This window comes from Phoca vitulina, unplaced genomic scaffold, assembly GCF_004348235.1.
Source record: "Phoca vitulina isolate PV1807 unplaced genomic scaffold, GSC_HSeal_1.0 scaffold20, whole genome shotgun sequence".
Classification (NCBI taxonomy): domain Eukaryota; kingdom Metazoa; phylum Chordata; class Mammalia; order Carnivora; family Phocidae; genus Phoca; species Phoca vitulina.
Window position 1 is genome coordinate 17,522,139 of NW_022589723.1, and position 16,484 is coordinate 17,538,622.

A 16,484-nucleotide genomic window follows, 5' to 3' on the forward strand; every position below is an offset into this window, starting at 1 on the left:
CTGGACTCCCTCTTGATTAATAAATCCACTGACCCTCCTAGAACGTTCTTTGGTAAAGAAAATTCCCTTTCTAAACCAAAGGACCGTGAAAGATGCACATTAATTCAATCAACTAAAGCAGTGACTTTCAGTGCCTTCAATCTAGGGAAAGCATAATCGGGCTTGTCTAGGGAGTTTCATTTCCCATCTAGACCTCAGAAACACAGACAGTGGGTAGGCAAGCTTTCAGCCTCAGTCTCCCCCCAGAGCAAATCTGCCTGGCAGTAACATAAACCTCATTTTCTTTTCTATCTTCAGAACTTAGTTTAGTTTTCCAGCTTCTGCAAGACTGTTCTAGAGCTAGTAAATGGCCTAGGAATAGTAATTTGTCTACAAAGAACTAATTTTGGACAATTACCAGGAGGACAAATTAAATTTCCCTCTGAGATTAATTTAATTTTTTTTCCTCCAGGGTGTTTAGATGCATACAACATATAAAGCATTCTAACTAGGTCCAAAAAAAATGTTAACTTTTCTTTTGTGACATCTGAAAAAGTAAAAATACTCTTAAAATTATACAGGTTGAGAGAGAGAGAGAAGTAGTATATTCTTTCTCCAGGGAGCTAAGATATAAAACAAAAGGAAGCCATACAAAAGAGAAAAAAAAAAAAATCAAAGGTTGTATTTCAGTGGGACTTTCATAGGGCATCCCTAATGATTTGTTTGCCTATTTCTGCTTTGCCAGAGCTCTTCTGTGCCTCTTCCTTGTAGATCTGCCATCTGTGGGGAAGCAGATCCCCAGCTTGGGCCTATTGGCCCATCTCACCCTAGGGCTTTAGAGTTCCTAGACAACCAGAGTGAACATTTCTTTGAGTTGATATGGAGCTGGCTTGCTCAGGCCCAATTCCTGAACCACAAGAGTATCTTTGGACAACATAGTGTATATGAGTTGCTTTGTTTATTAGGACTAAAAATTAGACCATGTTCACACTGTTGTGCCTTCTGGGAACTAGGCCAAATTTCAGGCAAGACCTCAGCATTTATGACAATAATAAAGGCACAATGGAAAAGTCCAGTTAATGAGGAGACACCCATAAAAAATTTCCCGAAGGGCCAAGGGGTTATAACAACACACTACAAATAGTCTAATCCTTCCTAGGATTCTACCTCTTACACTAGGGTGCTACACAAATAACACCACGCAATTTTCTCCTAAACCCCTGGGGATCAGTTGAGAAGTGTGTACATCTCTGAATTCCAACCCCCAGCAGGGTGCTGGGGCAATTAGGACCCATGGCCAACTTATAGAGATGCCCTCCTACAACATTCCTACCTTTTCTTGGTCTTTTGAGTAGTTTTTACTTGAGAGTAAAGGATAAAGGAGAGGGAAGGATAAAGGACCAGCTGGAACACAAGGAAAAGAAAATTCTCTACATGGAATGGGAGAAGAGCGAGGCTTCAAAGTATCTTCTATAATTAAAACACAATAGCAACAATAATAGTTTATAAATAAATTGAAGTGTCAATCTTTTATTTTTGTGATCACATCATCTACAAAGAGTTTAATGAGTTTTCAGCAATTTTTGCTTAGGATGGTCTGAGTTACATGAAGATTAAATTTGCTTCGGGGAACTGGAAATGGCGCTCCCTGGTGACACACATAAAAACAGGCAGTTGTCTTTTGTAGGAGCAGACATAGAGATTCAGTAAGAAGCTCATGTGAGTGCTGAGCAGAGCAAGGACTCCCATGATATGAACAGAGAAAATGCACAGTGCCTTCAAATGTGAGTCTCCATTCAAAACTCACTAAGACAGATGCTCTAAGTCGCTCAACTGATTTGCAGCTGAGCTGCTCACAGAACAGTTCTAAGTACTAGGCTCCAGGGCTCCAGTGGGAATTTGTTTATTTAATAGTTAGTGATCCACCCAAGCATCACTGGGAGGCCAGCTAGGAGTAACAGTGAGTGCACAGAGCAGACCAGATCCTTTCCCCTGTTTCCTGAATGAATAAAGAAATGAATGAATGAATGAAGGGAGGCAGGGAGAAAGCAAGGACAGGCTCCTAGTTGCATCACCCACACCTTTTCCACCATCTCATTCTACTTCCTTCACATTCCTCTTTCCCAGTGCCTTCCTTTTATACATTCCTCCTCCTGATTGACTCCATCTGAGGTAAGGGTTCCAAAAGTTCATCCAGACTCCTATGTAAGTGTGTCGGTTTGGGGGAAGAAAAAGCCAAAGAGTTTGGCAGAAGAGAATCAGGAGGTATTTCATGGGAATAGAAGCCCGTGCTCTGTGACCCTCTACTGAGGGTCACCTATGGCAATATAAGTAAAGACAAAGGATGTAAAGGGGGCGGAGGGTAGGATCTGACTATGGCATGTGGCCTGAGGATTTTAGGAGAAACTGGTTTTCCCAAATGGTTGTTTTACTTATAATAACAAAGGATGTCAAATCCATTTTAGATATTCTCTTCCCACAATAGTCCTTTTCCAGGGAAATAATTTGCCTATATCCTCAGTAAGAAAAGTGACACCCAGAAAGGCTAAAAACACTTGAAAAGGTCAAGCCAGTCGTGAGCCACAGCACCCCCTCCCCGGGCTCCTAGGAAATTTTCTGATTCCAAACCTGAAGAGCCCCCACTGGACTGTGAGCTCCTTGAAGAAAACTACTACTGAGTCTTGTTCACCACTATGGACCTCACCCCCATGCCAGGCACACAGCAATTCCTCAATAATTGTTGCTCTTTATAATTTTTAATAATACTTTCAATTTTTCATAGTAACAGTGGTTAAATAAATGCATGAATAGATGAACAAATAAGGAGTCGACTCTAGCAGCGATTCAGAGAAGCCCCCTACCAAAAAAATTTACACACCTAACATATGACTACATATTATAGGTCAACTCTTTGGGTCAAACACATTCTCTGGCCATTGTCTTCCATTTTGACTCCATACCCAAAGAAGGATACATTAATTTCTAACCCTACAGTGTGACACAGGTCTCCTTCCTGATGAAAGATCTTGGAAACAGTAAACTGCCAGGCAACTAGGTAGAGATGGGAAGATATGGGGAGGGAAGCTGGAAAATAGAAGGTATGGCATAGTCCACCCTTAATAGCTTCACCTGAACGCACTTTACTTACCATCGCATATACCTCAGGAAGGGACTTACCACAGCCTAGATCACCAACATTTTACACCACCCACCCTGTGAATTCAAACTGGATTTTGCATTTGTGAATGAGCCCCATTGTTTCCCTGAAAATGCTATTAAAATATCCTAGGTTTCTGTTGTAAAATCACAATATAAAATACTTTTCAACATATGCCCTCTTATTCATGACAGACAACTATTTTGACAGAGGCTATTATAAAGGAGAAGGGATAGGCAAAGAAAAGGCAGGGAGACGGATGGAAAGAAGGAAGGGAGTTAAGAAGGCAGACCTGCCTTAAAGAAAGGAATTACATGTAGAAGACAAAAAAAAATCAAACTTCCAATTTAAAATTCATAGATTTAGAAGACGCTCCCTGCAAGCCCCCTTGTTTCAGGAAAGCTTCAAGAGCTTCTTGAAGACGTTTTCCCAAAAAATCTAAGTCATATTCCCCATAAAGAAACAACAATCCAGTTAATAAGTACTTAGTGAATGCCAATTGTCCCAAGAAATAATTGAGTATTAGGAAAAAGTGGGGGCTTGGATTCCTCAATCCGCGTGGTGACTCAACATTTTACCAGCTAAGTAACCTTGGAAAAATATCTCCTAGTCCCTCCAATCTTCAGTGTCCCTATCTATAAAATGTAGGTAATAATATCTACCATGCATGTGAAGATTAACTGAGAACACATTTAAAGTATTAGCATTATGCTTGATAATTAAATACTTTTTTTCCCTCCTCACCTCTTTGTTTTTGTCAAAATCTTCAGGGCACTCCTAACTAAAATAAGAATAGAGGATTGGTCCATTGCTCCTTTTTTTTTTTTTTTTTTTGGTCCATTGCTTCTGAAACCCAAATGTATATATAAATCCTTTGGGGGTTTTGTTAAAATGCAGATTTTGAGTCAATAGTTGGAGAGGAGGGACTGCGATTCTGCATATCTAATAAGCTCCTGATGAAGCCAGTGATGCTGGTCTGAGGTCTGTGGACCACACCTCAAGAAGCAAAATATTAAATAACCTCTAAGAGTACTAATAAGCACAAATTTCTGTTATATAAGCAAGGCTGCATGTATTTTTTAAAAGCCTATGTAAATAATTAGATTAGTACAAATCCAAAAAGTCCCATTTGTGCACTATAGATCATGAACTTTCAGAGAACACTTGATTTCACTAATAAACCATGGAACTAAATCATCACAAATAAATGCCTTACACCAGGACTTAGACTATAAAGACAAAATGTCCTTTTGACCCAGCTGAAGATATTCTTCCAGACTTATCCTTTAATCCTTCAAGAAAAATACACTGAATGAAAAGAAAAATCATTGGGAGAAAATGGAGGTTTTTCACACATTTTCAATTTAAGCTCTTACAAATAGAAGATCAGACCAAGGATTAAGTTGGAAAACACAGGACTATGGAAGAAATTCCATAGGTATATGAAAGCAAGGGGAAGCACAGCAGGGTGAGGAGAAGAAATAGAAGTGCAAGAAACCCTTTTCTTAAAATGCTGACATGCAAAATGCAAAATACTGATCATTTGCACAGGCAATAGTGTATAGGCCCTGTATGGCTTCAGGAATTTATTTGTAATTATTTGTTCATAAAACAAATTCAGAATTATTCCTGACGTTAAAATATTTGAAGTATTGATTTTCAGAAATCGTATATATATCACATTTGAATTAAACAACAAAAAAAAATTCAACTACCTTTCATACTCAAAAAATTTAATTCCAGTATGTCCCAGGAATACTTTTGAATGAGCTCATCATTTTCTTCAGTCAGTTTAGGTTGAGATGGGCTAAAAGGTGACTGACACTTGACCTTTGGCCAAATGGTTCCCCAAATCCAGACAGACCATTTTTATATAAATGCAACATGGTATTTTACCATTCTTTCATAATTTTTAAAAGACATAATTACCAATACAACTTTAAGAAAATGATTCATCTTTTTTTAGAAAATTGTCTTCTTTACCCAGATATAGTGAAAATGCTAATTATAAGTCTAACACTATTCATTTTCATACTTAATATTACAATGTCTTATACTGTTATTTCATTCATGCATACAAAATGATCTCAAAATTCCAAGGGGATAGCAAACTCTTGAAGGGCTAAGAATTATTTTATACTTTTTTAAGTCTCTAAAGTATTTAACAAAGTGACAAACACTTACTAATTACTTGATACAAGGCGAAAACCCAACTGGAAAATACAAAATAATACATGGGGAGAAAAGCAATTCCATTTATCAAAACAAAACATGAGCTAATATAATTATTAGTAATTCACAAAAAAAACACAGTAATTTCCAGTACAAAACCTGGAGAACTACTTTTACGAAAATAAGCATATTTTTCACAATTTTTAGCACACCATCTTCATACAGTTTATTACCAGATCAGAGAGCAAGGGAGAAGAAAAAAAGTGAAACATTTCTTTAACGTATTTTCTCACCTAGAAAAGTCTGAACAACGCTGTCTCTGCAAAACATTATGAAGTTCAGCCCATTTGTGCTTCTAACCTCAAAAATGTCTTGCTTAGAACAATGGCGTTTTTGTGGCATTTGGGCTACAGGAGTATTTAAAATATCACAACATGGAACTAAGTGGTTTGCAAGAATCATAGAAACATGACTTGGAAAGGAATCTTTAAAGCTCAATTATTTATTCCACCCTTCTGCTTCCATATAGAAGCCATCTAACCAGCACTGTAACAACTTAAAAAAAAAAATGTCTGCTTATTAAGATAAAAAGCAATAAACTTAAAAATTAGGTTGGTAGCAAGGAGAGTTATCTATAGAAATTAGAAACTACCTAAGTCAGAAATTCATAATGATTAATGGTCCAATGGCATCTATAGGGAGATATCTAGTGATGTGTCCTCAACTGTGTTGTACTCAAATTTTTATTACTAACTTAGAATAGTGATTCTCAACCCTGTTTGCTAATTAGAATCACCCAGAAAGCTTAAAAAATATACCAGTGGTTGGACTCCACTTCCAGAGCTTTTGATTTAACTGGCCCATTGGATTAGATATCAGTGAAGATGCAGAAGACATGCTCGTTAAGTCTGCATATGACACAATAATGAAAGAGATATTTAATGACAGAGGAAATACCTGTTGTGTGTCAAGTTCTATGACAAGCAAGATAAGAGAGAAATGTGACACAGTTTTTGTCATTAATGATGAAAATGAAATTAATAAGAGATTAAGAGGAGTCAACAATCACCAAAAAGCTAGTACAATCTTAGACTGCAGTAATAGTTCTTCTTCTGCTACTTCTAGCTGCTCAAATAACTTCTAAAATATGGTGTTTGACTCTGGAACAACCCACTTTATGGGGTTGGTTATAGAAAAGTTGAAACTCTTTGGGGAAAAAAGGGGGGGGGTTGCAGGTGACTGTCCTGGAGATTAGTCTAATCAGTGAGCCCAAGTTTGGTATTTTAAATACATTATCAGGTTTGTCAATGTGAATCAGGACACATGTTTGCTCAGCTTTGGCCTCAGAAGAAAAGCTAAACCAATAGATAATAAAGCAAGAGAAAAATCAATTTAGCTCAACTGAAGGAAAAACTGTTTAATAATCAAAACTACCCAAAGACAGAGCCCCAGAGAAGTTCCAAATTCAGTCAATAAATACAAAGGTTGAAAATATGTTATGGATAGGGTGACAGTCCCAGTTTATGCCCATCGTCTTGGCAAAATAACTAATAGGATCTCCTTTCATTCTCAAAAGTATCCTGGTTCGGAAGATAAATTATCTATTCTCCCTAGTTTGGGAGCATCATCAGAATAATTAAAGAAAAACTGAGCCAGGTGGGACCCCACACCCCTCACCCTTTCCCACTAAAGAGAGGTGGTGAGTTGCCCTCTTGTAAGGGATATAAACAAAGACTGGATATGCAGTCAGTGAGAATTCTGTAGAGAGAAGTGGATGGGAAAGCTTGAAAGGATAATTCCACACTGATATTCTATAATGAACTTAAGCTAACTTCTTTACAGCACCAGAGAAGTCAGTCAGGTTTTTCAATTTGTATGAAGCAACTCTTGTTCCCTGCATTTTTCAACTATTGGTGTGGAATGATGTCACCATCTGCAACCTATGCAAAAAGCACCTGGACAGCCACAGCCATAATGATATGACCTTGTTTCACAGCAAGATTCACAACCAAGGAGCATGAATGAAACCCAGAACAATTAGGGCTGCTAGAGAAGTCAAGACAGGGGTACCAGCAGAGATTTATATCACTGATCTAGATACAGGAATCTGATTGCTGTCCTGTGTTTAATTCCTCAAAGAACAGGCTTTCTCTAGTCAAGCCAGAACATTATCAAAGATAGATACATGGAGTTACAACTACAACCTTACCTACATGCACATATTCATGCAACACACATAGATTTATACCCATACATATATAGCTCCTAACCAACTCCTAGGATCGTTTTTAAAGTATCTTCCAGTTTGACTTTCATGCCTAAATAGCTTACCTTTGTAAGAAACTGCAGAAAAAAGACAGATACAAAATACAACAGTAATCTGACCACTGGTTTCATAATTGTGGACATGAATTTGAGACATTTTTAACACAAACTATTTGATTAATTTTGCAACTACAAAATCTAAAATACGGTAATCGCCATCTTTTCATAGCATGATTCACAGAACAAAACTATTTGGTCCAATAAAGAAAACTACAAAACAAGATAAAAACCACTTTGAAACCGTTGGGGTTGTTGGTTTTTCCATTAACTTCTCAACTGTTACTGAACTTGCCCAATTTTATCCACATGATTGATTTATGTATAACTTTCACAAACCTTTTGCCAACAAAGGAAACTGCATTTGCATTGCTCACTCCACACAGGAAGTTATTTCTCTTCCTGCTCCATCTTTTCATTTCTTGGTCTTGGTTTAAATTTACACCACTGTATCCTGACAATAATGAGCTCTAAAATTCTAACATCAAAATTAGCTTATTTTAATTCTTCTAATTCCAATTACATATTGTTTGGAAACTTTTCAATTTCATGTCATTGCAATGAAGAAAGCAAAACTTAAAAATCTGTGTGTCTTTACTTGAAATTTACTTCACAAACAGATGAAATGGAACAAGTTTATGAGGACACTGAAATTATCTCAAGCCTGGAACAGGTAAATAACAAGCAAACATTTCAGAGTTTTAGAGTTTAACTAGATTCCTTAATTACCTTAATGTGCCATTTTAGAACAATTCAGAGGCTAAAACAAAAGATTAAAACAGACTAACCAAATTAAAGAGATGAGGAATCAGACAAATGCTTAGCCAAAGAATAACACTATTTAAATAAATCAGATGTCAAAGAGATAAAATGTTTATACTTTTAAACTCTTAAATCTGAAAAGAAAATGAAGTCCAAAAATTACCTTTTCTCCTACAAGTAAAAAGGAAAAACTTCTGTCATGTAGAACATAGAATAATTTACACAGATATTAACAGCACACAAAACAGAAGACATTTTCAATGTTTGCTAAAAAACCACTGTTGCTATGGGAATACCCCAATACAAAACACAGCAACCAACAACCAGAAACCCATAACAAATGCGAGTTTCTGGCACTTTCCACAACTAATTCCAACTTGTCACACTGCTTGTCATCATCTGTACTCTTCGGTTGGTGCATAAATTGCTCTGGTAATCAGGCCTATTGGTGAGGATCTACAGCACGTTGGCACTGCAACTATACTGCTCAGGAAGAAAAGAAAGAGAAACCCAAATTTCCCGTCAGGTTGGGGATTAAAGCAGGAGTCAGATGTGTCCCAGCATGTTGATATCCCAAGAGTCTCCCCCCAAAAAATACTTGAGTTTTACCTTCCCATGGACTTGGATAGCCAAAATATGTAAGAAGATTCATTCAAAAATGTACTTAATTTCAGTGAGCCTGAAAGCTTTTATACTACTTCTCTCTTTTTTATTGCAAATTCTTAATTGAGTTGACTATACCCCACGCCTTTCTTTTTTGCATATTCTTTCTGCCCTTTGACTTCCAAATCCCAACTTAAAAAAATAATAATAAAACTGTTTTCTTCAGGTCCTCTAATTGCTCCCTTCTGATAAAGTATGGAAGTTCCTCAAAAAAATAAAAACAGAAACACCATATGATCCAATAATTCCAGTACTAGGTATTTACCCAAAGAAAATGAAAATACTAACTCAAAAAGATATATGCACCCCTATGTTTACTGCAGCATTATTTACAATAGCCAAGGTATGGAAGCAGCCTAAATGTTCATGCACAAATAGATAAGGAGAATGTGATACAAAAAGAATCTTGCCATTTGCAACAACATGGAGGGACCTCAAAGGTATTATGCTAAGTGAAATAAGTCAGACTGGAAAGACAAACAACATATGATCGCACTCATATATGGAATCTAAAAAACAAAACAAATGAAATAAAGAAACCAAAAGGAGAATTAGACCTATAGAGAGCAAAGTGATGGCTGTGGGGGAGGTGGGGGAAGGATGGAGAAAAATGGGTGAAGGGGAGTGGGAAGTACAGGCTTCTAGTTATGGAATGAATAAGTCGTGAGAATAAAAGGTATAGCTCAGGGAATATAGTCAGTGGTATTGTTAATAGCACTATATGGTGACAGATGGTAGCTGCACTTGTGATGAGCACAGTGTAACATACAGCTTTGTCGACTCACTATGTTGTACACCTGAAACTAATGTAACATTGTGTGGCAACTATACTCAAATTTAAAAATCTTTAAAAAAAATAAATAAATAAAGACCTTTTTCCTTAGTTCTTAACCTCATGAGCACCTAGCATTAGGTATGGTTATCCACCCTTGTCTCCCCACCTCCCCCCCCCCACTGTTTCCTGAGAGGCTCCTTTCCCCTGGCTTTCATCTCACTGTCCTCCCTTTGTTCTTAATCTCTGCTGCTCTCTGCTCCTTCTTGGGCTCCCCCCTTCCCCTAACTAAATGTGGGTTTCTACCCCCACACTGCACAGGTCAGCCATCACTCCTCAACAAGTTCCATTTTTTTCCTAGTTTCAAGCATCTTCTTCCAACTGATATCCCTGTTCTACAGCTGTAAGCCCACCCAGTTACATTCCATATTACCTGGGCATCTCCATTTGGATACCTAGTCTATTTTATCTGGAAGGCAAATAAAATTCTTTTTCACTTTGTGACTCCTCAACTCCTGAGAGCCTATTACTTCATACTCAAATTTTTTTGAACGATCTGATCTCACCTACCTGAACAATTTCCTATGACACACCCCTCACCCCCAATTAGGTCCAACTACAGGACTTTGCTCATTTCTCCCCTTCCTAATGTTGATGGTACAAACAAACAAGGCTCACATCAATTCCCATTTTCTCTGGCAAGACTTCCTCAAACACTTTCCCTAACACTTACAAGCCACATCACACAATTAAGGATTTAGCATTACCTTTTCCTTGTTACCTATTACCGAGTTTGTTCTTATGGTCTAGTCTTCTCTTCTTGAGTAGAACATATAAGCTCAGGTGGAGAGCAAAACCTATACACCCCGTCTTAGTAATCCCAGTAGCATTCAACGCGTTGCCATTCTAAGCAGATAAGGCCTGCTGGCATGTACTTTGGGGCCCACTAAAAATAGCCTGCTCATCTCATTTTCCTCATTTTTTTATTGAAGTATAGTTGACACACAATGTTACATTAGTTTCAGGTGTACAACAGTGATTTAACAACCCTATAGGTACTATGCTTACCACAACTATAGTTCCCATCTGTCACCATACAATATCATTACAACACCCTTGACCAAACTCCCTATGCAGTACCTTTCATCTCTGTGACTTATTCATTCCATACCAGTTTCCTTGTGTATGTTTATCCCTTTGAGCTTTATATTCTTGTTGTACACTGCCTCAAATCTTCTTTGGAAAGTAAGTCAGTCAACAAACATACATGTTTCTGGCTTAGAGCAGGTACATTGTGAGTATGTTGAATTTTGAAAGTCATTTTTATTTCCATAAAAAAAGGACAGGGGCACCTGGGTGGTTCAGTCAGTTAACCATCCGACTCTTGGTTTCAGCTCAGGTCATGATCTCAGGTGTCATGGGATCAAGCCCCGCATTAGGCTCCATGCTCAGAGGAGAGTCTGCTTGAGATTCTCTCTCTCCCTTTGCCCCTCCCCACTGCCCTGCTCATGAGTGCACATGTGCCCTCTCTCCATCTCCCTCTCAAATAAATAAATCTTAGGGGGGAAAAAAAAGGACAGTGAACTTTCAATTCACCTCCACACACAGGAACACAAAGTTTTACTGTTCTGCCAGCCTGGTCTCAGAAACACAGAGACATCATTATAATGTGGGCCTAAAGAGGTCCTTGTAACCAACCTCATTCAAGCTCACATACCCAGAATAATGGTGGACCATATTTTTCTACTCTACTCTTAACCACCTACTCTAAGAGGAAAAAAGAAGTGGAAACATATAAAACCCTGTATAAATGGGTGGGAGGAAAAAAAAGTTTGTTTTGAAGGGAGTCTTGGTCATGTCATTGTAGCACTAACAGCTGAGAGTCAGCCAAGTTGTCACACTGAACAAACACTCTTCGGAAAATCCAAATTATCATTGCTCTAGCAAGCACAAAAATCACAAGAGCAACAGCAAATTCCATCCAACAACCATGATATCCACAAGACATTTTAAGATTCTAGGAATAAATCAGGATATCAGAATTGCTATTTTTGGATGGAAGGCTTTCTTTCTAAGCATGTAAAACTATTTGGTCAAATTTTCACCAACTTATATAAGCCTGTGTACTTCCTAAATGGGATCAACAATTTAGCTCAAAAAAAAAATCCTTTAGAAACTTCCTATCTGCGTTTGTGCATAAAATACATTCAGATATTAAGCATCTAGCTTTACTGAAGTTTCTGAGTTTGAGGCAGGATAACTTCCTGATGACTGAAATGAGTTCATATCCCTTCTTAAATTCTGTTGATGTTCAAGCAAATTGAATGAGGATGGTATGTGCCTGTGCCTATTTAAAAAAGGGAAAGGAGAACCAGTGGGAAAACCAATGTTTTCCAACATCATTTCTTTATTTTTAAACAAAATCAGAAAATAGCCATAATTAATCTAACACTTTTTCCTGACATTTTTCGACATCAACACATCTTAATACAACTACAACTGTTTTCATAACTTCCACCATTCACTTTGAACTCCTTTTAATAGGGATAATGAGTATGGATATTTGGCTCATTTTCACAATTTTTCTAACATTTTTAACATTAACATATTTTAATACAACCACTGTTTTCATTACTAGCATTATTCATTCCTATTATTAACCAGGAAAACTTTGAACTCCTTTCTAATGAGAATAATAATTCTAGCACTTGGCTGGCTCTCCCTACACTCTCCAATCCTGCTTTGCTGTACACATCTGGGCAGTCCAAAATACCACTTGTAATTTTATGTTTTCTACCTCCCAGAAGTCACAATATCATATCTAATTTACCAATTTCACCTAGAATAATTAACTTTGTCTTTTGTTAATGTTCTAAACCCTTTATCTCTTAAAAGCACTTTTGATGATTTTTTAAGCCTGTGCTGTATCCTATAATATACCTTGAAGCTTTAGGCTTTGTTGATAAATTAAGGTTCTCTACGTATTGAAATATCTTCTTCAGCCTTCAAAGAGAAACACTTGCTTGGCCAGGCTTAGGGCTTAAGGAAATCACAGCTTTTATCTGAGCTTTGTGTAAATTTTTCTCCCAAGTTCTCATTTGCAAATGCTAAGGGTAAGATTTAAGGTCATTCTTAGTCTCACATTTGTAAAATTTTTTATCTCCTTTATCTGCCTTCGTCTCCAGAGTATAAATATATTTTATAAGTAGGTATGTGAGGGAAGGAGAGGAGATTGGGAGATTTTGTTTGTTTTGTTGGTAGTGTTTGTTTTTTGGGATTGATCAAAAGAGCAGCATGGTATCATGGGGAAAACAGACTTTGGAATCTGGCCAATCCGAATTAGAATTCCAGTTTTGCCACCTATTAGCTCTGGAAATGGAGACCCGCTTCATCTTGCTTGGTTTTGTGGCAGATTAGCAGTTTACAAAGCACCTGGTATGTAGCTGGACAACATAGCTAGAAGAATGGGAGCCACTCTCTAGCGGTGCGAACTTAGCAAGTCACTCAAGTGAGATCTCTGTGCCTCAATGTTTTTACACACAGAAGTGAGACAATAAAAGTGCTCTTATTCATAGAATTGTGGTGAGGTTAAATAAGTTTAATATAGTAGAATGCTTAGAACTCTGCTTTTCATGTGGTAAGCACTACAGGTGTGTAAGCTATTATTAGTACCACTGTCTTTATTACTATTACTATCACTGTTAGTCGTGGCTCTACCCATCAATATCCATGCTGAGAGTGTCAGGAAAATTTCCTAACCTCGCCAAATGCTTTGCACAGAGTAGGTAATCAGTAAATACCTCCTTGAATAATTCTCATTTCCATGTGGCTTATTTGGCAGGGCAGGGAGGGGGTCTCTATGACCACAATCATTTACACTGTTATTCTTGTTTCTCTAACCATTGCACCATCAGCAACTTCTACACCTTCAGTATCATAGATCTGCTAATTTTTTGGCATGATACTTACTACAAAAGCACCTTATACAACTTTAGCCAATTTTTCGGTATCTTCCTAACATTGCTTTTATCGCTATCTTACTCTATCTGATGCTTTATAGGGAATCTATAATTTATTGTGACTACTTGCCCACCACCATGTTAGTTTTAAGAGAAAAAGCCATAGAAAATGTTTAGCACAGGTCCTGGTACATAGTAGGAGATATGTATGTATGCATGTATATTTGCTAGTCTCACTATTATCAAATATTTTATATAAATTATCTCATTTAATCTTTAATAAATGGTCCTATGAGGAAATTCCCTATTTCACAGATGAAATAACTGATGTTCAGAAACAAATTGAGAACACAAGTTAGCAAATGAGAGACAGGATTCAGACTATGGTCTATTTTATCCCAAAACACTCTTTCCACTACATTTGGGGGGACTTTACCAGTTCTCCTTTTATCTTTTTCATAAAAAGTTTCAGTTTATTCCCACTCCTTTTTAGCATTAAAGTAGGAACATTGCTTTTTTAATTATAAGCGTTCCCCCTAAGTTCTATTGAGGTCTCTTCAAATCCACTTCCATTTGGGGTAATATCCTTTAAAGCTGGGCAAGGTTAAGCAAAAGGCACCAGGCTTCCACCTTTCTTACAAACATATTGCATAGCAAGTGGTTTAAAAGCCTTAAGATCAGACATAGATTCAAACACCATCTCTACACAGACTAGCTCATTGGGTCATTGTGTGTTACTCTACTTTAATCCTTAAAATAACTCTATGAAATCAGTACTTGTATCATCCCCAACTTGTAGCTCAATAGACGAGGGCTGAGAATGGCCCCACAGTTCACTGTATGGCCAGCCATCCAGTTGGGAGTTCCCAAACCAAGACAGTATCAGCTCTGTCTATTGGGGACCCATGCCCATTTAGGGAGGCCTGCCTCATCCTCTCTGAGCCACAGAAGTGATCAATAGAGCAGGGATACCTGTGCCCCTCTTTGCTCTGCAGCCTTTCTTTCTCAACTCTTGTCTTTCTTGGTTTTGCCAGCTCATAATGGGTTTTGTTCTTTCCTTGAAAGGTTTTCACTTAGAGACCGAACTGCTGTATTTGATCTACTACAGCCATGGAATACTGTTCTACGGTTTTGTTGTTAGGGAGCTCAAGAGAAAACACAGCTGCAGCCACAAATCTGTGTGCTTTTGTTCAATATCAAGCAAGCTCAAGAGAAAACCATCTCTGTATCATTGGTGTAGTACTTTTAAAAGATCTGAAATAATCACGGCCAACTGCTAACATCTATTTAATCTGAGTGGTGGGCATACAGGTGTCATTTCCTATACTGTTCTGTCAGTTTGAAATATTTAATAATCAGGTAAAAATAACTAACTGGAAAAACCTGTATGGTCTCACAAAGGCAAATAAAGTATGGTTTTCCTTATAGAGTTACTACTCACAGAATGAAAATACTTGTTACACACTGGAAAACAAGTAAACACAGCTAAATACTTAAATACTTAAATGCATAATTACCCCACAGCAGATTACTTATTACTGTTTTCCCCAAGGTCTTAAAATATACACGTCTACTCCTCTGATTTGGGGTTTGATGGTCAAGGCTTTCAAGGGTCATCCTCTACAGTTAAAGGACCAGCTGTAGAATGGATAGAAAGGCATGGGGCCAAGTCTGGAGATGACCAGAGGGGCCAAATAACTAGAAACTGCACAGAAGGGCATTAATCACCATGAGGAAATTTAGTCTCATTCTTTCAGGCTAAGAAACATGTTCATCAACCTCCTAAGAAGGATTCCTTCTGTCAAGGGCAGACTTATGTCAACCAAGCTTGCAAGATTAACAAATAAAATCAGAGTTCCAATATATTATTTTATAATGAGAAGTCTGTCATAGAGCCAGTGTACTGATTCCTTGTAGGAAAACTTCCATTGAACAACAAATTACAATTACATGATTGGCACAGCATGAGAAAAAGAGGAATTGTTAGCTACCTTTGTTAAATATTTAATAGTACCGCTATGAATTGTGCAAGACTGTTGAATCACAGATCTGTATCTCTGAAACAAATAATACATTATATGTTAAAAAAAAGAAAAAGAAGAAGAAGATAGCAGGAGGGGAAGAATGAAGGGGGGAAAATCGGAGGGGGAGATGAACCATGAGAGATGATGGACTCTGAAAAACAAACTGAGGGTTCTAGAGTGGGGGGGTGGTGGGAGGATGGGTTAGCCTGGTGATGGGTATTAAAGGGGGCACATTCTGCACGGAGCACTGGGTGTTATACACAAATAATGAATCATGGAACACTCCATCAAAAACTAATGATGTAATGTATGGTGATTAACCTAACATAATAATAAAAAAAAATATTTAATAGTACCAAGCTACAATAGCCCAATGCATCCATCACCATACATGGGAAAGACCTGCCAATAAGAACAAAATGCTAAAAATTATCCATTGGGCAAAACTCTGTCATCTGGCCAGTGCCTAAATGGATACTGCCAAAGTTCGCCCTGCCTTCATAGTTATCAAAATCATCTTTGAAACTTTCTTTCATGAAATGTGCCGGTGTACTCAATCTTATAACAGGTCTTATAAGGCAAATTCTATCAGTTATCTTTCTTAGAGTTTATAAAAGACTCCATGTAGCAACTTAGGTTGCATCATAGAAAGATAAGAAGAACTTTATGAGGGC

At 37.5% G+C, this 16,484-nt stretch overlaps 1 protein-coding gene across 1 annotated transcript in view; it reads right to left on the bottom strand.

The window, feature by feature from the left end:
- Positions 1-16,484, bottom strand: part of ATP8B4 (ATPase phospholipid transporting 8B4 (putative)) — a 254,787-nt gene that overhangs the window by 188,419 nt on the left and 49,884 nt on the right. The gene's annotated exons all lie outside the window — the stretch shown is intronic.